Source organism: Phyllobates terribilis, unplaced genomic scaffold, assembly GCF_046119375.1.
Source record: "Phyllobates terribilis strain yellow unplaced genomic scaffold, ASM4611937v1 Scaffold_386__1_contigs__length_1829782, whole genome shotgun sequence".
Classification (NCBI taxonomy): Eukaryota; Metazoa; Chordata; class Amphibia; order Anura; family Dendrobatidae; genus Phyllobates; species Phyllobates terribilis.
In genome coordinates this window covers 636,761-662,223 of record NW_027363146.1, presented here as the reverse complement: position 1 = coordinate 662,223, position 25,463 = coordinate 636,761, and positions in this window count along the sequence as shown.

Genomic DNA, 25,463 nt, shown 5'->3' with positions numbered 1-25,463 from the left:
ATCAACACATTAGCTTTTCGGTTGAACTTGACAGACTTGTGTCTTTCAACCTTAAAACTATGAAACGGTCCCTGTATAGAGGTTCAAGGGTGAAGCCCAGGGTTCATTTGGAAACATCAGAAATGGTGTGTTTTGCGCCAAGTCTGTCCAAGGAAGCCTGTTTGAGCCAATGGCCTCAGAAATATCCTAACATTTAAGAAAGTAGCAATAGTTAGGGTTGGCTGAACCATTCTAACTTTAAGTTTGCCCCTCCAGTCAGCATCTACTATGTAGATGCAATCAAGGCCCTGTAATAAGTCTTTATCACTGTACAGGGCTGTAAGAGTGAAGGCCAGAGTTCCTTTGGAACCTGTAGGATAGACGGGGTTTTGCCAAGTCTTTCCAAAGAAGCTTTTTTGAGCCATAGGCCTCAGACAGGTCCTAACAAGAAAGTGGCATTAGATAGGTTTTTCTTTAGTTAGGATTGATTCAACTACTCAAGCCTCAAGCGCACTCCTCCGGCCAGCAGCTACTCTGTAGATGCAACCCTGGGCCTATGGTAAGTATCTATCCCTGTACAGGTGTGTAATGGTAAAAACCAGGGTTCCCTTGGGATCTGCAGAATGGAGTAGCTTGCGCCAAGTCTGTCCGAGGAAGTCTGTTTGAGCCAACAGCCTTAAACAGATCCCAGTATTTAGGAAAAAAAAGCTTTAGTTAGAGTTGAATCAACCACTATAGCCTCAAGCTCGCTCCTCCGGCCAGCAGCTACTCTGTAGATGCAGCCCTGGGCCTATGGTAAGTATCTATCCCTGTACAGGGGTGTAATGGTAAAGGCCAGGGTTCCCTTGGGATCTGCAGAATGGAGTAGCTTGCGCCAAGTCTGTCCGAGAAAGCCTTTTTGAGCTGATGGATTTAAACAAATTTCAACATTTAGGAAAAAAGCATTAATCTATTTCAGTTAGAGTTAATTCAATTACTCTAGCATAAAGATCCTAATTCACTTTGTCTAAAGGAAGTTAGTTGGCAAATTTTTATTGTGTGAGCAATGAGGTTATGAAACTCTCTACCACATGAAATTGAAATACTTAATTTTCTAAAAAAAATTCAAGGAGGGCATGTGTGTGCCTTTCTTGAATAATATAAAATTGCAGGTTATCCGTACTAGATTTTGTTATGGGACGTTGATCCAGGGAACTAGTCTGATTGCCATATGTGGAGTCGGGAAGGAATTTTTCCCCTAATATGGGGCAATTAGCATCTGCCTCATGGGGTTTTTGCCTTCCTCTGGATCAACACATTAGCTTTTAGGTTGAACTTGATGGACTTGTGTCTTTCAACCTTAAAACTATGAAACGGTCCCTGTATAGAGGTTCAAGGGTGAAGCCCAGGGTTCATTTGGAAACATCAGAAATGGTGTGTTTTGCGCCAAGTCTGTCGAAGGAAGCCTGTTTGAGCCAACGGCCTCAGAAATATCCTAACATTTAAGAAAGTAGCAATAGTTAGGGTTGGCTGAACCATTCTAACCTTAAGTTTGCCCCTCCAGTCAGCATCTACTATGTAGATGCAATCAAGGCCCTGTAATAAGTCTTTATCACTGTACAGGGATGTAAGAGTGAAGGTCAGAGTTCCTTTGGAACCTGTAGGATAGACTGGCTTTTGCCAAGTTTTTCCAAAGAAGCTTTTTTGAGCCATAGGCCTCAGACAGGTCCTAACAAGAAAGTGTCATTAGATAGGTTTTTCTTTAGTTAGGATTGACTCAACTACTCAAGCCTCAAGCGCACTCCTCCGGCCAGCAGCTACTCTGTGGATGCAACCCTGGGCCTATGGTAAGTATCTATCCCTGTACAGGGGTGTAATGGTAAAAACCAGGGTTCCCTTGGGATCTGCAGAATGGAGTAGCTTGCACCAAGTCTGTCCAAGGAAGTCTGTTTGAGCCAACAGCCTTAAACAGATCCCAGTATTTAGGAAAAAAAAGCTTTAGTTAGAGTTGAATCAACCACTATAGCCTCAAGCTCGCTCCTCCGGCCAGCAGCTACTCTGTAGATGCAACCCTGGGCCTATGGTAAGTATCTATCCCTGTACAGGGGTGTAATGGTAAAGGCCAGGGTTCCCTTGGGATCTGCAGAATGGAGTAGCTTGCGCCAAGTCTGTCCGAGAAAGCCTTTTTGAGCTGATGGATTTAAACAAATTTCAACATTTAGGAAAAAAGCATTAATCTATTTCAGTTAGAGTTAATTCAATTACTCTAGCATAAAGATCCTAATTCACTTTGTCTAAAGGAAGTTAGTTGGCAAATTTTTATTGTGTGAGCAATGAGGTTATGAAACTCTCTACCACATGAAATTGAAATACTTAATTTTCTAAAAAAAATTCAAAGAGGGCATGTGTGTGCCTTTCTTGAATAATATAAAATTGCAGGTTATCCGTACTAGATTTTGTTATGGGACGTTGATCCAGGGAACTAGTCTGATTGCCATATGTGGAGTCGGGAAGGAATTGTTCCCCTAATATGGGGCAATTAGCATCTGCCTCATGGGGTTTTTGCCTTCCTCTGGATCAACACATTAGCTTTTAGGTTGAACTTGATGGACTTGTGTCTTTCAACCTTAAAACTATGAAACGGTCCCTGTATAGAGGTTCAAGGGTGAAGCCAAGGGTTCATTTGGAAACATCAGAAATGGTGTGTTTTGCGCCCAGTCTGTCCAAGGAAGCCTGTTTGAGCCAACGGCCTCAGAAATATCTTAACATTTAAGAAAGTAGCAATTGTAAGGGTTCGCTGAACCATTCTAGCCTTAAGTTTGCCCCTCCAGTCAGCATCTACTATGTAGATGCAATCAAGGCCCTGTAATAAGTCTTTATCGCTGTACAGGGCTGTAAGAGTGAAGGCCAGAGTTCCTTTGGAACCTGTAGGATAGACTGGCTTTTGCCAAGTCTTTCCAAAGAAGCTTTTTCGAGCCATAGGCCTCAGACAGGTCCTAACAAGAAAGTGGCATTAGATAGGTTTTTCTTTAGTTAGGATTGATTCAACTACTCAAGCCTCAAGCGCACTCCTCCGGCCAGCAGCTACTCTGTAGATGCAACCCTGGGCCTATGGTAAGTATCTATCCCTGTACAGGGGTGTAATGGTAAAAACCAGGGTTCCCTTGGGATCTGCAGAATGGAGTAGCTTGCGCCAAGTCTGTCCGAGGAAGTCTGTTTGAGCCAACAGCCTTAAACAGATCCCAGTATTTAGGAAAAAAAAGCTTTAGTTAGAGTTGAATCAACCACTATAGCCTCAAGCTCGCTCCTCCGGCCAGCAGCTACTCTGTAGATGCAGCCCTGGGCCTATGGTAAGTATCTATCCCTGTACAGGGGTGTAATGGTAAAGGCCAGGGTTCCCTTGGGATCTGCAGGATGGAGTAGCTTGCGCCAAGTCTGTCCGAGAAAGCCTTATTGAGCTGATGGATTTAAACAAATTTCAACATTTTGGAAAAAAGCATTAATCTATTTCAGTTACAGTTAATTCAATTACTCTAGCATAAAGATCCTAATTCACTTTGTCTAAAGGAAGTTAGTTGGCAAATTTTTATTGTGTGAGCAATGAGGTTATGAAACTCTCTACCACATGAAATTGAAATACTTAATTTTCTAAAAAAAATTCAAGGAGGGCATGTGTGTGCCTTTCTTAAATAATATAAAATTGCAGGTTATCCGTACTAGATTTTGTTATGGGACGTTGATCCAGGGAGCTAGTCTGATTGCCATATGTGGAGTCGGGAAGGAATTTTTCCCCTAATATGGGGCAATTAGCATCCGCCTCATGGGGTTTTTGCCTTCCTCTGGATCAACACATTAGCTTTTAGGTTGAACTTGACAGACTTGTGTCTTTCAACCTTAAAACTATGAAACGGTCCCTGTATAGAGGTTCAAGGGTGAAGCCCAGGGTTCATTTGGAAACATCAGAAATGGTGTGTTTTGTGCCAAGTCTGTCCAAGGAAGCCTGTTTGAGCCAATGGCCTCAGAAATATCCTAACATTTAAGAAAGTAGCAATAGTTAGGGTTGGCTGAACCATTCTAACTTTAAGTTTGCCCCTCCAGTCAGCATCTACTATGTAGATGCAATCAAGGCCCTGCAATAAGTCTTTATCACTGTACAGGGCTGTAAGAGTGAAGGCCAGTGTTCCTTTGGAACCTGTAGGATAGACTGGCTTTTGCCAAGTCTTTCCAAAGAAGCTTTTTTGAGCCATAGGCCTCAGACAGGTCCTAACAAGAAAGTGTCATTAGATAGGTTTTTCTTTAGTTAGGATTGATTCAACTACTCAAGCCTCAAGCGCACTCCTCCGGCCAGCAGCTACTCTGTAGATGCAACCCTGGGCCTATGGTAAGTATCTATCCCTGTATAGGTGTGTAATGGTAAAAACCAGGGTTCCCTTGGGATCTGCAGAATGGAGTAGCTTGCGCCAAGTCTGTCCGAGGAAGTCTGTTTGAGCCAACAGCCTTAAACAGATCCCAGTATTTAGGAAAAAAAAGCTTTAGTTAGAGTTGAATCAACCACTATAGCCTCAAGCTCGCTCCTCCGTCCAGCAGCTACTCTGTAGATGCAGCCCTGGGCCTATGGTAAGTATCTATCCCTGTACAAGGGTGTAATGATAAAGGCCAGGGTTCCCTTGGGATCTGCAGAATGGAGTAGCTTGCGCCAAGTCTGTCCGAGAAAGCCTTTTTGAGCTGATGGATTTAAACAAATTTCAACATTTAGGAAAAAAGCATTAATCTATTTCAGTTAGAGTTAATTCAATTACTCTAGCATAAAGATCCTAATTCACTTTGTCTAAAGGAAGTTAGTTGGCAAATTTTTATTGTGTGAGCAATGAGGTTATGAAACTCTCTACCACATGAAATTGAAATACTTAATTTTCTAAAAAAAATTCAAGGAGGGCATGTGTGTGCCTTTCTTGAATAATATAAAATTGCAGGTGATCCGTACTAGATTTTGTTATGGGACGTTGATCCAGGGAACTAGTCTGATTGCCATATGTGGAGTCGGGAAGGAATTTTTCCCCTAATATGGGGCAATTAGCATCTGCCTCATGGGGTTTTTGCCTTCCTCTGGATCAACACATTAGCTTTTAGGTTGAACTTGATGGACTTGTGTCTTTCAACCTTAAAACTATGAAACGGTCCCTGTATAGAGGTTCAAGGGTGAAGCCCAGGGTTCATTTGGAAACATCAGAAATGGTGTGTTTTGCGCCAAGTCTGTCCAAGGAAGCCTGTTTGAGCCAACGGCCTCAGAAATATCCTAACATTTAAGAAAGTAGCAATAGTTAGGGTTGGCTGAACCATTCTAACCTTAAGTTTGCCCCTCCAGTCAGCATCTACTATGTAGATGCAATCAAGGCCCTGTAATAAGTCTTTATCACTGTACAGGGCTGTAAGAGTGAAGGTCAGAGTTCCTTTGGAACCTGTAGGATAGACTGGCTTTTGCCAAGTTTTTCCAAAGAAGCTTTTTTTGAGCCATAGGCCTCAGACAGGTCCTAACAAGAAAGTGTCATTAGATAGGTTTTTCTTTAGTTAGGATTGACTCAACTACTCAAGCCTCAAGCGCACTCCTCCGGCCAGCAGCTACTCTGTAGATGCAACCCTGGGCCTATGGTAAGTATCTATCCCTGTACAGGGATGTAATGGTAAAAACCAGGGTTCCCTTGGGATCTGCAGAATGGAGTAGCTTGCGCCAAGTCTGTCCGAGGAAGTCTGTTTGAGCCAACAGCCTTAAACAGATCCCAGTATTTAGGAAAAAAAAGCTTTAGTTAGAGTTGAATCAACCACTATAGCCTCAAGCTCGCTCCTCCGGCCAGCAGCTACTCTGTAGATGCAACCCTGGGCCTATGGTAAGTATCTATCCCTGTACAGGGGTGTAATGGTAAAGGCCAGGGTTCCCTTGGGATCTGCAGAATGGAGTAGCTTGCGCCAAGTCTGTCCGAGGAAGTCTTTTTGAGCCAATGGCCTTAGACAGAACCCATCATTTAGTAATAAAAAAGCTTTAGTTAGAGTTATAGCCTCAAGCTCGCTCCTCTGGCCAGCAGCTACTCTGTAGATGCAACCCTGAGCATGTGGTAAGTCTCCATTCCTGTAAAGGGGTGTAATGGTAAAGATCAGGGTTCCTTTTGACCTGCTTATGCCAAGTCTGTCAAAGGAAGCCTTTTTAAGCTGATGGCTCTAAACAGATCCTAATGTTTAGGAAAAAAGCTTATGTGTATTTCAGTTAGATTAAAAGTAAAGCCAACAAAAGAGAATTTAACTTTCCCCAAAAAATCAATTATTAATATAGCATTTACCTGCCCAGATCTCAGAACTAATGCACTATTAGGATGTAGCAATCCCATATAATTTTGTGTGCAGTTTTAATACTATGTAATCACCCCCCTCCATTAATTGGTAATATGTGAGTGGTTGTCACATCAGTATTTTGCACCTGTGTTGCTGTCATCGTTATTATATGGTATGATTAGTACTGAGACCTAGGCAGGTAAACACTGTTGCCCTTTTTTCCTGTGTTAATTCTTGAATTTTGGTGGGAATTTAAATTTGTCTTTGCTTTTAATGTTAGTGTAGGGACTCGCAAGTATGAGGACCCTTGACGCGGGTTGCGAGCTTGTGTATTTTGGCCAAAATATTTACTAATACCTCATATATATCATATATATTTTTTGCACGTTATTTTTATTCTGGGTGCAGCCAGACCCATCAATGTTGGCCTTGTAAACTAGGGTGTCTGTCTTCATGGGGTGTACTTAAAAAGTGCTGGGCAGCCCGCCTAATCTAATAGTTTGGGCTTCACTAATAGGCTGTAAGCCAGACATTGTGCACTACCTATGTGTGACCAGTGCCCTATACAAGGCTTATTTGTGTGCAGTTTTAATACTAAGCTATCACCCCCTCCATGAATTGGTAGGTTGTGAGTGGTTGTCTCATCAATATTTTGCACCTGTGTTGCTGACTTCTTCATTATATGGGTTTGCTGCATCCTTGTAATTATTGTTGCTGTATTTGCTGTGTTAATTCTTGAATTTTGGTGGGAACTTTAATTCCTTGTTTTTGTGACTTTGCTTTTAATGTTAGTGTAGGGACTCGCAAGTATGAGGACCCTTGAGCAGGTTGCGAGCTTGTATATTTTGGCCAAAATATCGACCAATACCTCATATATATCATATATATTTTTTACATGCTATTTTTATTCAGGGTGCAGCCAAGCCCATCTACAGGTGCATCTCACAAAATTAGAATATCACCATAAAAGTTAATTTATTTCAGTTCTTCAATACAAAACGTGAAACTCATATATTATATAGAGCCATTACACACAGAGTGATCTATTTCACGTGTTTATTTCTGTTAATGTTGATGATTATGGCTTACAGCCAATGAAAACTCAAAAGTCATTATTTCAATTAATTAGAATACCTTATAACAACAGCTTGAAAAATGTTTTCAAAATCCAAAATGTTATCCTACTGAAATGTATGTTCAATAAATGCCCTCAATACTTGGTCGGGGCTCCTTTTACATCAATTACTGCATCAATGCGGCAATGTGGCATGGAGGGATCAGCCTGTGGCACTGCTGAGGGGTTATGGAAGCCCAGGTGGCTTTGATAGAAGCCTTCAGCTCGTCTGCATTGTTGGGTCTGGTGTCTCTCATTTTCCTCTTGACAATACCCCATAGATTCTTTATGGGGTTAAGGTCAGGTGAGTTTGCTGCCAATCAAGCACAGTGATACTGTTGTTTTAAACCAGGTATTAGTACTTTTGTCAGTGTGGACAGGGGCCAAGTCCTGCTGGAGAATGAAATTTCCATCTCCAAAAAGCTTGGCGTAGCTAAGGTTTTGGTTCAGGGGGCCGAAACTTCTGAGTGGGCCTCTAACCAGGTAACCCTGATTCCAACTATAGCGGCGCACCCAGATAGTTGATGTAGGAAAACCTCAGCAGATGACCGCGCTGTTACTAAAAATAATCTCTATACAAAGACCAGCACTGATATTACCGCCATATGGTGACATATATTGATAGATGCCAGTCCTGCAGAACATATAAGAGATCACAGCTCAGTTATATATAGTACCTTACAGCTGACGTTCTTTCTGATTAAATTGTTCACTTTTCCCGTCTTTTCCATCTGGCCCAGACCGACACGACAACTTCTCCAGCCAGGGCTCAGAGTCTCAGGTATGCAGAGATCACAACAAAGACACATTTGACTCCTTACATTTCAGGCACTGACCACATCTATCCCCAACCTGCACAAACTTCTCATCCTGCTGATACCCCAATACTGAGCCTCTGCTGCAAAATGTGTCCCTATTACTGCACCTACTGTGTGCCCTCTAGATGGTAAAACAAACCTCTAAAATAAAGTAATGCCGTGTGCAAGTGTCCTAGAAAACAGTGCCCACATTGTGCCCCCTAGAAAGTAATAGTGCCCCTTCGACAGTCACGATAACCTGAGTTCCCCTATAACAATAAGTGCCCACCTAAGATTTAATAATGTCCTGAGTCTCCCCACATGTAGAGCTCCGCTCTAACCAGTATGATGTTCTCCTATTCACGATATAATTCCCCCTCACTGTATAGTACCCCCACAAAGTATACTGACCCCTTAGTAGCCCCCAAGCTGATGGCTCCAACACTGTATGATGGCCTCCACACTATACAAAGACCCCACATTATCTCCCACACTGTATGATGGCCCCCACGCTGTTCAAAGAACCCACATTATCTCCCACACTGTATAAATAGCCTACATATAGTATAATGCACCAGATAGTCCTCAATATAGTATAATGCACTCCCCATAGTCCTTCGTATAGTATAATGCGCCCCTATAGGCAGAGTCTGTAGTAAAATGCTCCCCCCATTGACAGAGTGTGTAGTATAAAGCTCCCCCCCATAGGCAGAGTCTGTAGTATAATGCTCCCCCCCTCCTCATAGGCAGAGTCTGTGGTATAATGCCCCCCCATAGGCAGAGTCTGCAGTATAATGCCCCCCCCATAGGCAGAGTCTGTAGTATAATGCTCCCCCCTCCTCATAGGCAGAGTCTGTAGTATAATGCCCCCCCCTCCTCATAGGCAGAATCTGTAGTATAATGCCCCCCCCCCCATCTCATAGGCAGAGTCTGTAGTGTAATGTGCCCCCCCTCCTCATAGGCAGAGTCTGTGGTATAATGCCCCCCCCATCTCATAGGCAGCGTCTGTAGTATAATGCCCCACTTATAGGCAGAGTCTGTAGTAAAATGCACCCCCCATAGGCAGAGTCTGTAGTATAATGCTCCCCCTCTTATAGGCAGAGTCTGTAGTACAATGTCCCCCACATAGGCAGAGTCTGTAGTATAATGCTCCCCCCCTCCTCATAGGCAGAGTGTGTAGTATAATGCCCCCCCATAGGCAGAGTCTGCAGTATAATGCCCCCCCATAGGCAGAGTCTGTAGTATAATGCTCCCCCCTCCTCATAGTCAGAGTCTGTAGTATAATCCCCCCCCCTCCTCATAGGCAGAATCTGTAGTATAATGCCCCCCCATCTCATAGGCAGAGTCTGCAGTATAATGTCCCCCCCCTCCTCATAGGCAGAGTCTGTGATATAATGCCCCCCCCATCTCATAGGCAGCGTCTGTAGTATAATGCCCCACCTATAGGCAGAGTCTGTAGTAAAATGCACCCCCCATAGGCAGAGTCTGTAGTATAATGCTCCCCCTCTTATAGGCAGAGTCTGTAGTACAATGTCCCCCCATAGGCAGAGTCTGTAGTCTACTGCTCTCCCCTGCTCATAAACAGAGTCTGTAGTATAATGCCCCCCATAGGCAGAGTCTGTAGTAGAATGCCCCCCCATAGACAGAGGCTTTAGTATAATGCTCCCCCCCTCCCCATAGACAGTCTGTAGTATAATGCCCCCCCTCCCCATAGGCAGAGTCTTTAGTATAATGCCCCCCCTCTCTGTGGGCAGAGTCTTTAGGATAATGCTCCCCCATAGGCAGAGTCTGTAGTATAATGCACCTCCCCCTTCCCATAGGCAGAGTCTGTAATATAATGCCGCCCCCCACCCGGCAAAAAATAAATAAACAGTACTCATCTCTCCTCCTGGTTCCCTCGCTGCTCAGAGCACCCAGCACGCACACATCTTCAGCACAGCGGGCTGGGCGCCAAGTGATGATGTCAGAGACGTCAGTCACAGAAGGGACTAATGGGAGAGAGATCCGCGCTCCCTCTCTCATCAGTAAACTTGCGGCGGTGGCGGGCAGTGGGGCCCGATGCTGGCACCAGGGGCATGCTAGATACAGTTACACTGGCGCAGCCCTGGATGGGCCCCCTAAGAACGAGGGGCCCGGGGCCACCGCCCCCTTTGCCCCCCTGGTAGCTTGATACTGTGGCAGAGGGAAGCATGAAGTGCTCTAATATTTCCTGGTAGACGGCTGCGCTGACTTTTGTGTTGAAAAAACACAGTGGACCTACACCAGCAGATGACACGGCTCCCCAAACCATCACTGATTGTGGAAACTTCACACTAGACCTCAAGCAGCTTGGATTGTGGCCTCTCCACTCTTCTTCCAGACTCTGGGACCTTGATTTCAAATGAAAATTGGAACTCTGGACATCTGTCAAGCCAGCAGTCTTCATCATGATTGTCATGATTGTGGAGCCTACTAAAACAGACTAAGGGACTTTTTTAAATGCTTAGGAAGTCTTTGCAGGTGTTTTTTGTTAATTATTTTAATTTACTGAGTTAATGACTTTTGTGTTTTCATTGGCTATAAGCCATAATCATCAACATTAACAGAAATAAACACTTGAAATAGATCACTGTGTTTGTAATGACTCTATATAATATATGAGGTTCACTTTTTGCATTGAAGAACTGAAATAAATTAACTTTTTGATGATATTGTAATTTTGTGAGATGCACCTATATGTTATGGCCTTGAAAATTAGAGTGTCTATCTTCATGGGGTACACTTAAATAGTGCTGGGCAGCCCGTGTTCTTGCCTCAGCAGCGAATTTAGCTATCCAGGGAATCTAGTCACTTTATGTGTATATCAGTTCTGACATTATGTTGCTTGCATTTGAATCCTGTCTCTTTTTTATTGTTTGATAACTGCACTGTCTGCTAGTGATTTAATGTATTTGCTCTAGTTTCAATTTGCAATGCATTATGGGAAAGTTCCAAGAGCATTGTGAGACAGTTCTTGTTGCATTGTGGTCCTGTTCTTGTCACAGTTTGGGCAGCGACCATTATTTCCTCTTCTCTTCTGATGGAGAAGTTCCCTTATCACTCATCTTGTAAAGTGGCACAGAGCGGTAGTCGTGACTGAACGTCGGTCTGATTTCGCTCTGGCACTTTACAGACAATGGGTGTCCCAGTCCCAGTGTGCTCTAGGGTGTGGGGTGCAGCACACTCTCTTGTAGGCCGCAGGCCTCCACTGCCTTCAGGCTTCTGTCCTCAGAAGCCGCCGCACACAATTTAGGGGACACAAAGTTCTTTGTAACAGTCAAACATATACTTGACAGTTCAAGTTCATCAGGTGGGTACAGATGGGATAAGGCACAGCAATTCACATTATCCTCCTTCTTAGCATAACTCCTCTTCAGCCCTGTTGCTAGCTCATCCTGTATTTCTCGTCCACCTCTGCAGTGCACCCGGGACTGGCCTTCAACTTCCATCTATGCAGGTCCCTGTCCATCTTCCTTTGTACTTCAGAGCACACAAAGTGTCCGGCAGCTCCTATGCCAGACCTTAGGCTCTGGACGTGACTGGAGCGACTGCTCTGGATCCCAGTAATGCCTCCCACTGCCTGGAACATTGAGTACTATATACAGTGGGTACGGAAAGCATTCAGACCCCTTTACATCTTTCACTCTTTGTTTCATTGCAGCCATTTGGTAAATTCTAAAAAGTTCATTTTTTTTCTCATTAAAGTACACTGTGCACCCCATCTTGACTGAAAAAAAAACAGAAATGTAGAAATTTTGCAAATTTATTAAAAAAGGAAAACTGAAATATCACATGGTCATAAGTATTCAGACCCTTTGCTCATATTTAAGTCACATGCTGTCCATTTCCTTGTGATCCTCTTTGAGATGGTTCTACTCTTTCATTGGAGTCCAGCTGTGTTTAATTAAACTGATAGGACTTGATTTGGAAAGGCACACACCTGTCTATATAAGACCTCACAGCTCACAGTGCATGTCAGACCAAATGAGAATCATGAGCTCAAAGGAACTGCCTGTTACGATGTTAGTAGATACCCTGAAGTCCAATGGCGTGGGCCAAAAGCAGAGACTGAGACAAGAGTAGTGTGAAAGTCTATTTTAAACTCAAGTGCAAAAGATCACAGCAAACAGTTTATGAAGGTAAGTTCATTCCAAACAACACTTCTTAGAACCTAATCTGTAAGGCACGGCCTTCATTACTATTAGGGTATGTAAACGTTAACGATAGTCCAAGTTTACTTAGGTACAGTAATATGCAAACAGAAATAAGGATAGTAAGCAGACGTAGGCATTCCTCAGTTGATTGTGGACTCACGTAGTGCAGAAGAGAAGACAAACTGGAATATGGATCTGGATATTGAAGAATGCAGGAGGTGCAGCGGAGGAAACAGCGATGTCTTAAGCAGAGCTGGAGCCGGGTATTTAAACACAGAGCAAGATGGTGATTATACCAGAGGTGTAGAGATCCAGGAGAAGTTTTCTTCAGGAAGACAAAAGTTCAGAGATCCCAGCGTGAGTGAACAACAGCCAGCGGTTCCTTTCAGCAGAAGTCCCCTTAGCAGAGGATTCAGGCAGCAATCCTTTCAGCGGATGACTAGGAGTAAACACAAAGTCAGCAAGACTCTATTCAGAGGGCTAGCACAGGTGAGTAGAAAGCTAAAAGCACACAATACTCAGGCAAGGCATGATTGCAACACATGCAGTTTAAGTAGGTCCACAGGCAGGAAACACATGACCCCAGTGAGGCAATGGAAGCCATCTTGGCTAAGGGAAAAACTACTGGCAAAGTAAAATTAAACCTGGCATCCTGACACTGCCAAAGGAGCTTAGAGACAGAATTGTGGCAAGGCACAGATCTGGCCAAGTTTACAAAAGAATTTCTGCATTAGTCAAGGGTCCTAAGAACACAGTGGCCTCCATAATCCTTAAGTGGAAAAAGTTTGGGACCACCAGAAGTCTTCCTAGACCTGGCCGTCCAGCTCAACTGAGCAATCGTGGGAGAAGAGCCTTGGTGAGAGAGGTAAAGATGAACCCCAAGATCACTGTGGCTGAGCTCCAAAGATGCAGTAGGGAGATGGGAGAAAGTTGCATAAAGTCAACTATCACTGCAGCCCTCCACAAGTCGAGCCTTTATGGCAGAGTGGCCCAACGGAAGCCTCTCCTCAGTGCAAGACATATGAAAGCCTGCACAGAGTTTGCTTAAAAACACATGAAGGACTCCCAGTCTATGAGAAATAAGATTCTTTGGTCTGATGAGACTAAGATAGAACTTTTTGGTGATAATTCTAAGGGGTATGTGTGGAGAAAACCAGGCACTGCTCATCACCTGCCCAATACAATCCCAACAGTGAAACATGGTGGTGGCAGCATCATGGGGGTGTTTTTCAGCTGCAGGGACAGGACGACTGGTTGGAATTGAAAGAAACATGAATGCGGCCAAGTACACAGATATCCTGGATGAAAACCTCTTCCAGAGTGCTCTGGACCTCAGACTTGGCCGAAGGTTCACCTTCCAACAAGACAATGACCCTATGCACACAGTTAAAATAACAAAGGAGTGGCTTCAGAACAACTCTGTGACCATTCTAGACTGGCCCAGCCAGAGCCCTGACCTAAACCCAATTGAACATCTCTGGAGAGACCTGAAAATGGCTGTCCACCAACGTTCACCATCCAACCTGACAGAACTGGAGAGGATCTGCAAGGGAGAATGGCAGAGGAACCCCAAATCCAGGTGTGAAAAACTTGTTGCATCATTCCCAAGAAGACTCATGGATGCACTAGCTCAAAAGGGGGCTTCTACTCAATACTGGTCATTTGGTCTGACATGCACTGTGAGCTGTGAGGTCTTATATAGACAGGTGTGTGCCTTACCAAATCAAGTCCTATCAGTTTAATTAAACACAGCTGGACTCCAATGAAAGAGTAGAACCATCTCAAGGAGGATCACAAGGAAATGGACAGCATGTGACTTAAATATGAGCAAAGGGTCTGAATACTTATGACCATGTGATATTTCAGTTTTCCTTTTTTAATAAATTTGCAAAAATTTCTACATTTCTGTTTTTTTCAGTCAACATGGGGTGCAGAGTGGACTTTAATGAGAAAAAAATGAACTTTTTAGAATTTACCAAATGGCTGCAATGAAACAAAGAGTGAAAAATTTAAAGGGGTCTGAATGCTTTCTGTACCCACTGTACTTCAATAAAACTCACCCTATAGATACCCTAGCCTGAACCTGCATGTCAACGGAGATGGGCATCCTACATATAGATGACAATGGCACCCTTGCTGAACGGCAGCTGCCCCTAGACCCTAAAAGTCCCTTATTCGTACTTACATAGACCAAAGATCTGACAGTCTACCAGAAACTGGTACAGATATCACATCAAACAATCAATCCTCAGTGTGTACTAAATGATTAAAGTGACAACAGTGAATAAAGTGACAATGTGCAAATTTATAAAAACACCCAAGAACGTTCCTAATATCTTTGGACCTCCAAGCCAAAGGATACATTCGGGCATCCAAACAAAGGCTATAATCAGCCCTGTTCAACACCCTAGATGCTGATTACCTGCCTTATAGTGGAGGGTGACACCCTAGTTAATGTTGACACTGTGGCGCCCCGCTCCACGGCGGCTATCCCTGGATAACCCTAGCCAGCCCTGGAATTAATCACCCATAGAGGTATCAATGACATAAATGATCACAAGACTAAACAATAAAAGGAACTTATCTTGATAAAGTGCAATACTGATGCGGATCATCTTTATGCCGCATGTCCCGATTTTAAAGAGATTTAATAAAATTTGTATTTTAGGGTTTATGTTATACTTATGTCTTATGGTATCCTAAGCTTATCTTATGCTATACTCACATTATGCATTAACACTTCACATGCTGTTACATCACCATTATACATTACATAAGACACATATCACTTTTAGATATAAAACCGCAAGACAGTATTCACATGAGGTGTTTGTTGTCTTCAGGGGCAGGAACAGGGTAAGACAGTCCACATCCCTACAGTTTTGTATCTTGGGCTCTGTGCACACAGCCTGCTCCAAGCTTAGCCGGTAAGAGCCCTATCTATGTGGTACAATACTGGGGTTCATCGTATGTTTTCCGCATCTACTGTATGGAGGTTTCTCTACTATTAATAAAGAGAAGGGTTTTCGCAGCCTTATTCTTAAGAAGACAGGGGGTTTAGCTCCATGTCACACTACACACCGTGGTAAGGTGTATGAGGGGAGCATAGCCCGCCTAATCTAATAGTATGGGCGTCACTAATAGGCTGTAAACCAGACACTGTGCGTGACCAGCGCCAAAATATCTACCAGTACCTCATATATAGATTTTGCATGTTATTTTTATTCAGGGTTCAGACAAGCCCATCAATGCTGGATTTGTAAACTAGGGGGTCTGTCCTCATGGGGTGCACTTAGATAGAGCTTTGCAGCCCACCTAATCTAACAGTATGAGGGTCACTAATAGGCTGTAAGCCCTATATTGAGCACTATCTGTGTTAGGTGTTTTCTGGATCTGAAATGGGTTCAGAATCATCAGTGGATTCTGTGGTCTCCCATTCCAGTCCAGCCAGGGCAGATGCTGCTCAGCATCATCATTGGTCCCAACGCCTAGCTGGTGCACGAGATGTACAAGCTGTCTCTTGGGTCTTTGTTCCTAGCAACATGAAGGATAGGTTGCGGAGGGAAACAGGGCTGTTACAGCCTAAGTCCAGGATACACTGCACTGAGCATGCCCGTGACATGGCGGACCGTGATTGGTGGTTTGGGAGTCAGCTGATCCGGTGACCTGGCACCGCCTGATTGGTCGCGGGTGACGTCACCAATAATGTGACGGTGGGCAGGGCTTAATATTTAAATAGCACGCCCACAAACATGGCGGCGCGCTCTGATCATTGAGCTGAGTTGGTGTTATTGTATGGACGCTTGGTCGTTTCGGCTCCACGTGTACTTTTGCTGTTATAGCTTCTGACAGGCAGGTTTAGCAGGGGATAGACAGCCTTAGATGGAGGGAGGCAGGTAGCTTCGTCTGACAGTCTGGCTCCAACAAGGGGGTCGCTATACACCCCGAGCAGACTGCGGACTCCGTATTCCCGGCACCGCCTGTTAGCCACGTGGAGAGATACTCCTCAGTCCAGTAGCACGCCGGCTGGGAGCATGTATACGCCTGCGTGAATCACACACGCATCCTAGCGCCTGCTGCGTAGCCTCTGTGCAGTTAACAGGGCTACGGCTACATTATGTGTCACACATCTCTCGTGCAGTTAACGGAGATAGTGCGAATCCCTATTCCCGTTCCGGTGTGCAGTAACACGGTGGGGGGGATTGTTATTTCAGTTGGTTGTTTTACCTTCTTACCCGGAAGGTGTTCGTCCGCAGTCCTCCAGGCTGCATCGCGGACCCCGGGTTCGTTTGCTTTCCATTATTTAATAAAGTTGTTTGCAACCATTCCCCTAACAATCTGTGTGTGACCAGTGACCTATACAAGCCATTTTTTTGTGTGCAGTTTTAATACTAAGCAATGACCCCCTCCAAGAATTGGTAGGTTATGAGTTGGTTGTCTCATCAGTATTTTGCACCTGTGCTGCCCCTGCCTTTATTATATGGTTTGCTTCATCCTGATTAGTGCATTCGTTTTGAGACCTGGGCAGGTGAATAAATACTGTTCCTCTTTTTTGCTGTGTTAATAATTTTTTTCAGTTTTAATTCAACTACTCTAGCATCAAGCTCCTAATTCGCTTTGTCTAAAGGAAGTTAGATGGCAATGTTTTATTGTGTGAGGTATGGAACTCTCTACCACATGACCTTGTAATACTTAATTCTCTAAAAAAAAGTTCAAGGAGGTCCTGTGTGACTTTCTTGAATAACATTACAGGTTATTCATACTAGATTTTGTTATGGGACGTTGATCCAAGCAACTAGTCTGATTGCCATATGTGGAGTCGGGAAGGAATTTTTCCCCTAATTTTGGGCAAGCAGCATCTGCCTCATGGGGTTTTTTGACTTCCTCTGGATCAACACATTAGCTTTTCACAGGTCTCTATATATAGTGTGATGGTTCCCACAGCTCTTTATATACAGTACTAGATGGTGTCCCGATTCTAACGCATCGGGTATTCTAGAATCTGTATGCGGCCGACCAGGCGCAATCAACAGAGTGGTGATTAAATGTGGCGCCAAAATCGCTGATTGGTCGCGGCGCCAATATCGCTGATTCCGACCAATCAGCGAATCGTATTACTGAGGACCGGGCAGCGACGCTACCTGTGCGGGTACTTCCGCTGCGAGGAACCGGGAGATGGCCGGCTGCTCACAGCCGAAGTATCCCGACTGGCGGCGCCGCTCCCCGGTCCTCGCTTCACACTTGCCGTCGGGAGATCAGCGGCCCTAGCCATTGATCTCCCGACGGTAGCCGCATGGAGGTCAGCAGCGCCGCCGGTCGCGGTACTTCTGCTGCGAGTAGCCGGGAGATGAGCGGCTAGCGCCGGTCATCTCCCGGCTGCATCGCCGCTGACCTCCGTGCGGCAGATGAGCTGCTAACGGCCGCCATCTTTTTCTGAAATCCCGCGTCGCTGATTGGCCGCGGCTGGACCAATCAGCGACGCAGGATTTCCTGGACAGAAGGACAGACAGACAGACGGGATTAGACGATTATATACAGTACAGACCAAAAGTTTGGACACACCTTCTCATTTCAAGATTTTTCTGTATTTTCATGACTATGAAAATTGTACATTCACACTGAAGGCATCAAAACTATGAATTAACACATGTGGAATTATATACTTAACAAAAAAGTGTGAAACAACTGAAAATATGTCTTATATTCTAGGTTCTTCAAAGTAGCCACCTTTTGCTTTGATGACTGCTTTGCACACTCTTGGCATTCTCTTGATGAGCTTCAAGAGGTAGTCAATGGAAATGGTCTTCCAACAATCTTGAAGGAGTTCCCAGAGATGCTTAGCACTTGTTGGCCCTTTTGCCTTCACTCTGCGGTCCAGCTCACCCCAAATCATCTCGATTGGGTTCAGGTCTGGTGACTGTGGAGACCAGGTCATCTGGCGTAGCACCCCATCATTCTCCTTCTTGGTCAAATAGCCCTTACACAGCCTGGAGGTGTGTTTGGGGTCATTGTCCTGTTGAAAAATAAATGATGGTCCAACTAAACGCAAACCGGATGGAATAGCATGCCGCTGCAAGATGCTGTTGTAGCCATGCTGGTTCAGTATGCCTTCAATTTTGAATAAATCCCCAACAGTGTCACCAGCAAAGCACCCCCACACCATCACACCTCCTCCTCCATGCTTCTCGGTGGGAACCAGACATGTCCATCCGTTCACCTTTTCTGCATCGCACAAAGACACGGTGGTTGGAACCAAAGATCTCAAATTTAGACTCATCAGACCAAAGCACAGATTTCCACTGGTCTAATGTCCATTCCTTGTGTTCTTTAGCCCAAATAAGTCTCTTCTGCTTGTTGCCTGTCCTTAGCAGTGGTTTCCTAGCAGCTATTTTACCATGAAGGCCTGCTGCACAAAGTCTCCTCTTAACAGTTGTTGAAGAGATGTGTCTGCTGCTAGAACTCTGTGTGGCATTGACCTGGTCTCTAATCTGAGCTGCTGTTAACCTGCGATTTCTGAGGCTGGTGACTCGGATAAACTTATCCTCAGAAGCAGAGGTGACTCTTGGTCTTCCTTTCCTGGGGCAGTCCTCATGTGAGCCAGTTTCTTGCAGCGCTTGATGGTTTTTGCATCTGCACTTGGGGACACTTTCAAAGTTTTACCAATTTTTTGCATTGACTGACCTTCATTTCTTAAAGTAATGATGGCCACTCATTTTTCTTTACTTAGCTGCTTTTTTCTTGCCATAATACAAATTCTAACAGTCTATTTAGTAGGACTATCAGCTGTGTATCCACCAGACTTCTGCACAACACAGCTGATGATCCGAACCCCATTTATAAGGCAAGAACTCCCACTTATTAAACCTGACAGGGCACACCTGTGAAGTGAAAACCATTTCCGGTGACTACCTCTTGAAGCTCATCAAGAGAATGCCAAGAGTGTGCAAAGCAGTCATCAAAGCAAAAGGTGGCTACTTTGAAGAACCTAGAATATAAGACATATTTTCAGTTGTTTCACACTTTTTTTGTTAAGTATATAATTTCACATGTGTTAATTCATAGTTTTGATGCCTTCAGTGTGAATGTACAATTTTCATAGTCATGAAAATACAGAAAAATCTTTAAATGAGAAGGTGTGTCCAAACTTTTGGTCTGTACTGTATATTAGATGATGACCCCACAGACCCTTTACACAGCATTATGTTTCCACAGCTCCTTGTATACAGTATGATTCCCTCATTGTTCCCTAAATACAGTATGATGTGCTCACAGCTCCATATACACCGTATGATGTCCCCACACATGCAGATACACAATATGATACCTATACACAATATGATGCCCCTACATCTCCCTATACACAATATGATGCCCCTACATCTCCCTCCATCTGAACAAGTCTCTCCAACTTCAGAAAGATTATGGAGGCATCACATTTTTTTTTACGGACAGGGAAAAAAGTGCCCTATTTTTATGGACTGTCCAAGAATTTCTGGACAGTTGGCTACCCTGCTATTAGTTCCACTGGGGTGGCAGCCTAGGTGGATGCTGGAAGCACAACCGTCTCTCCCTAAGATTCGGAGAGGGAAGGACACCGATTCCTGACCCTTGCTGTGGCCTTTTCGTTGAGAGGGATGGTTTATTGAGGGCCCATATATACACACAGTCATGGCCGGAAGTGTTTAGCAACCTTGAGATTGTTCCAGAAAGTGAAGTATTTCTCCCAGAAAATTATTACAATTACACATGTTTTGTTATACATTTGTTATAATATTTATTTCCTTTGTGTGTATTGAAACAGCACAAAAAAATGGGAAAAAAAGGCAAATTGGACATAATTTCACACAAAACTCCAAAAATGGGCCGGACAAAATTGTTGGCACTTTTCCAAAATTGTGGAAAAACAACTTTGCTTCAAGCATGTGATGCTCGTTAAAACTCACCTGTGGCAAGTAACAGTCGTGGGTAATATGAAAGTCATACCTGAGACCAGATAAAAAGTGGAGAAGATAGATAGATATGAGATTGATAGATAGATAGATATGAGATAGATAGATGGATATGTGGCACCCCAGGGGTCTGGTTACCACTGTAATAGAAATATTATGTCTGAGAGCAAGTGGGAGGTTTCCTGGTTCGGAGCCCTTAAACATGCAACACCTCCTGTCCCAGACCAGATAGGGGAGGAACCTGCCCTATATAAACTGGATCTGGGGCGGGGTTAGTGAAGTCAGAGCCTGGAGTTAGTTCCAGACACAGGGAAAGTAACAGCGAGGAGCTCTGTAGGAGCAGGAGCTGAAGACCAGGGACTTGAGCTAAGCGGAGTTCGTCCTGGCAGAAGACTCTGAGAACCGGACACAGGAGTCCGAGGTTGCGGGGACTTATATATACCCAGCAGCAGAAACCCGCCGGCAGGGGATTTCAAGTCCTCTGGCCATAGAAGCCCGGAGGCTCAGTCACGAGCAAGGGACCAGCACTGCAATCGAGGAGCGGGGGCTATCAGAAGGCCCCAAGTCACCAGCCATACAGGTGAGCACCACACGGAACACTCAGGGACGTGGGCTACTTCCACTCGCTTACAGCAAGGTAGCCAGGAAGAGTGCAGATAGTCGGGGAGGCCTACAACTCCACCTGGCCAGGGGAACTCCAGTTTGCTCACAGACTGACCAGGCCTCTTATGCTAGCCAGTACTCCCGGGAGGGTCTGCCTTATCACCATCAGTAAAGACCCTGAACTGCACTGCAAAGCCTCTGAGTCGTTCCTGCTGCGCTCGTGTACCATCACTCCTATCATCCACACTCACTAGCCTGAGGCTATACTCCTCCCGTGGGGAGTTATACTACACTCTGCTGCCCTCACAACATCAGCCTCAGAGGTCTGCTCAGCAGCGGCCGTTCTTATTGACCGCAATCCACGGGTGGCGTAGTCGGACATTGCATTATACTGATACAGAGACTGCCACAATATTGGTCTGGCCACCCTGAGCCACGGGACCAGGTCGCCACAACTACTCCCAGCATTGCCCTGAAGTCCGGTCCTGGGTGCCCCATGGCCCAGGGGGCGCGTCATATAGATAATAGATAGATGATAGATAGTCCTATGATATGAGATAGAGGTCGTTATAGACAGGTTTATACACTCTCTCCCGAAGTCGGTAAAATCCTGGGTTGCCCAGGGAGATCCCTATAATGCTGATGACTTGGTGGGGTTGGAGGAAAGATACCAGGCGGTTGAGAGTCCGTTGGGAAAACAAGGGGTCGTAGCCTCTCAATACTGGGGTTCCCAAAAGGAGGCGGACACCCAAAAGAAGGGAGCTAGCGCCACACCTGGGGGGCATCCTAGAGTTCAGGAGGGGTCTGAGTTGCTGCCCAAGGTCCCACCCCATAATATAGTGTGTTGGAGATGTCATACCCCTGGCCATATTGCCTCCCGGTGTCCCATAACCTCTGAACCAATGGACTGTAACATGGGCCGGCGTTGCTCTTATTTTGCCTACCCCGCCTGCAGCGCGGTTCGTCAACATGGCGAGGGCCCTCAGGGATGCTCAGTGTCAGTTAACGGGGCACAAGTCTCTGGACTATTGGTCTCAGGAAGTTTGGTGACCCTGATAAGGGCCACACTCCCTCATCGGCTGGTTTCTGGGAAGGTGGTGGGTGTCCGGTGTATCAATGGGGACGCTAAGAACTATCCTGTGGCCCAGGTGGATGTAAACACAGACTGTGGCACCACATCTCATGAAGTGGCGGTCGTTAAGGACCTATTGCATCCCATAATAATTGGACGTTACTTTGCATTATTCTGGGAAATGTGGGGGAAAGCGGGGACACCTGGTTGCTTGGACGACAGCCAGATCGCCCCTAAGGAAACTTACCCGCAGAACATAGTAGATGAGTTTCCCATGTGTGTGCTGGTGGGCAATGAGGCTGAAGTAGCATCCCCTGAGTCCAATATCCCTGAGCTTTAGGTGTCCGAGGGAAACTTTGGAACTGCCCAACTCAGGGATTTAACTCTGAAAGGGGCCTTTGAAAATGTTACTGTGTTAAATGGGGTGCCTCAGGAACCGGGGGCTGACACTCGGTTCCCTCATTTTGCTGTGAATGGGGATTTGCTGTACAGAATAACCAAGCCAAGGGGTGAGGTAATAGAACAGTTGCTGGTGCCAGGGCCCTATAGACGCAGGGTGTTAGACATGGCTCATTCTCATGTGTTGGGTGGTCACCTGGGTGCAGACAAGATTCAAGAACGGATCCTCCAAAGATTCTACTGGCCAGGTTGCTATAGAGAAATATAGAGTTATTGTCGTTCCTGCCCCACATGCCAGATAACCTCCCCAGTGGCCCACTTCCGCAGTCCCCTAGTGCCACTACCAGTCATCGAGGTTCCATTCGAACGCATAGCAATGGATCTAGTGGGGCCTCTGGTCAAGTCCGCCCAAGTGCATCAGTATATCCTGGTGGTATTAGATTATGCTACATGGTATCTGGAGGCCGTACCACTACGAAACTCCTCCACCAGGTGTATAGCCCGGGAGTTAGTCCACATGTTTTCAAGAACTGGGTTGCCTAACGAGATCCTAACAGACCAAGGAACTCCATTTATGTCGAAGGTCATGAGGGAATTGTGCAAGACACTGCAGATTGCACAACTGAGAACCTCCGTGTACTCTCCCCAGACGGACGGACTGGTAGAGAGGTTTAACAAAACCTTGAAAGCAATGTTGAGGAAAGCAGTGGAAAAGGATGGCCGAGACTGGGACTATATGTTGTTCGCCATGAGGGAAGTTCCCAAAGCTTCCACAGGTTTCTCCCCGTTTGAACCACTCTATGGACGACACCCTCAGGACTCCTGGAGGTGGAGAAAGAGTCCTGGGAAGCTGAGACCACTCCCTATAGGAGAGTGGTGGAGCACGTTGCCCAGATGCAAGAGAGGATTGCCCATGTGATGCCCATTGTGAGGGAGCACCTCCTTAAGGCACAAAAGGCACAGTCCAGGGTGTATAATAGGTCGGCCAGGGTGAGATCGTTCAACCCAGGAGATCGAGTGCTTGTGCTAGTCCCACAGTGGAGACAAGTTCATGGCCAAGTGGCAGGGCCCCTATGAGGTGGTAGAGAAAGTGGGGGAAGTCAACTTTAAGATCCACCAACCAGGGAAGAGGAAGCCCTACCAAATTTACCATGTTAACTTGATTAAGCCATGGCAAGATAGAGAGCCTGCGGAAGCTCCCTGTTTAATGGCTGAGGCCGATGTGAAAGAGGTCAAGGTGGCAGAGTCACTGTCACATGCCCAAAAGCAACAGTGCAAAGAGTTGTTACAGCGAAATAAAGACATGTTTTCGGAGTTGCCAGGACTCACTCAGGTCATAGAGCATGAGGTTCTCACAGAGCCTCATGTTCGCGTCAATCTAAAACCATACCGGATCCACGAAGCCCGCAGAGAGGTGATCTCTAAAGAAGTAAGGCGGATGCTAAACCTGGGAGTCATTGAAGAGTCCAAAAGTGGATGGTCCAGTCCTATAGTCTTAGTGCCGAAACCAGATGGGGAATGGCGGTTTTGCAACGACTATAGGAAGCTGAACGAGGTCTCAAAGTTCGACGCCTACCCAATGCCTAGGGTAGATGAGCTTATCGAAAGGCTAGGACCCGCTCGGTACATCACCACTCTGGACCTCACCAAAGGATATTGGCAAATTCCCCTGTCCAAAGAGGCTAAGGAGAAGACAGCCTTCTCAACGCCAATACGTCAGGATGCCGTTTGGGTTGAAGGGAGCTCCGCCCACCTTCCAGAGAGCCATGGACCGGATCTTAGCACCCCACAAACAGTATACAGCGGCCTACCTAGATGCCATCGTCATATTTAGCCAGGACTGGGAAAGTCATCTGGACAAAGTTCAAGCCATACTTGATGCCCTAAGGAAGGCGGGCTTTACTATCAACCCGAAGAAATGTGCCATGGGGATGGAGGAAGCCAAGTACCTAGGGTACGTGGTTGGTAGAGGGGAAATAAAACCACAAATAAATAAGGTCGAGGCGATCTTGAACTGGCCACAGCCCCTCTCGAAGAAGCAGGTCATGGCGTTTCTAGGCATTGTGGGCTACTATCGAAGATTTGTCCCTAACTTTGCCCTGATAGCAGCCCCACTGATGGATCTTCTGAAAGGGATGAAGTCAGCTATGGCCAAGTGGTCCCCGGAAGCAGAAGCGACCTGCCAGGAATTGAAACTGGTCCTCTGTAAACAACCAGTCTTGGTGGCACCCAGCTTCTCCAAGGAGTTTGTGGTCCAGATGGATGCATCGGATGTCGGGCTGGGAGCAGTCTTGTCCCAGGAGATTAACGGAGAAGAACACCCTGTAAAATACCTCAGTCTGAAGCTCTCCGCTTGTGAGAAGGACTACTCCATTGTAGAAAAAGAATGTTTGGCCATTAAGTGGGCGTTAAACACTCTGAGGTATTACCTATTAGGTAGAAGGTTCAGGTTAGTGTCAGACCATGCCCCATTGAGGTGGATGCGAGAAAAGAAGGGAAACAATGCCAGAGTGACTAGGTGGTTCCTGGCTCTACAAGATTTTAGTTTCCGGGTAGAGCATAGGCCTGGGAAACAACATGGGAATGCCGCTGCCTTGTCAAGGGTTTATTGTATGGTGACAGAAGGTGCCAAGCCCTACGGCTTTGGACAGAGGGGGGGTGTATGTAAGGTTGCTGCCGGACAGATCGTGGACGGGAGGTATGTGTCCTCGAAGTGCCATGCTTCGGTGATGTAGGATCCGGAGAAGCAGGCTCCAGCACACATAGTGCTGAGAGGAATTTAATGGGTCCGGATTACAGGGCCGGGTTTTATGAGCAGCTGAAAGAGCACCTGTGGCACCTAACAGGTGTTGGCAATAACTAAATCACACTTGCAGCCAGTTAACATGGATTAAAGTTGACTCAACTTCTGTCCTGTGTCCTTGTGTGTACCACATTGAGCATGGAGAAAAGAAAGAAGACCAAAGAACTGTTTGCGGACTTGTGAAACCAAATTGTGAGGAAGCATGAGCAATCTGAAGGCTACAAGTCCGTCTCCAAAGACCTGAATGTTCCTGTGTCTTCCGTACGCAGTGT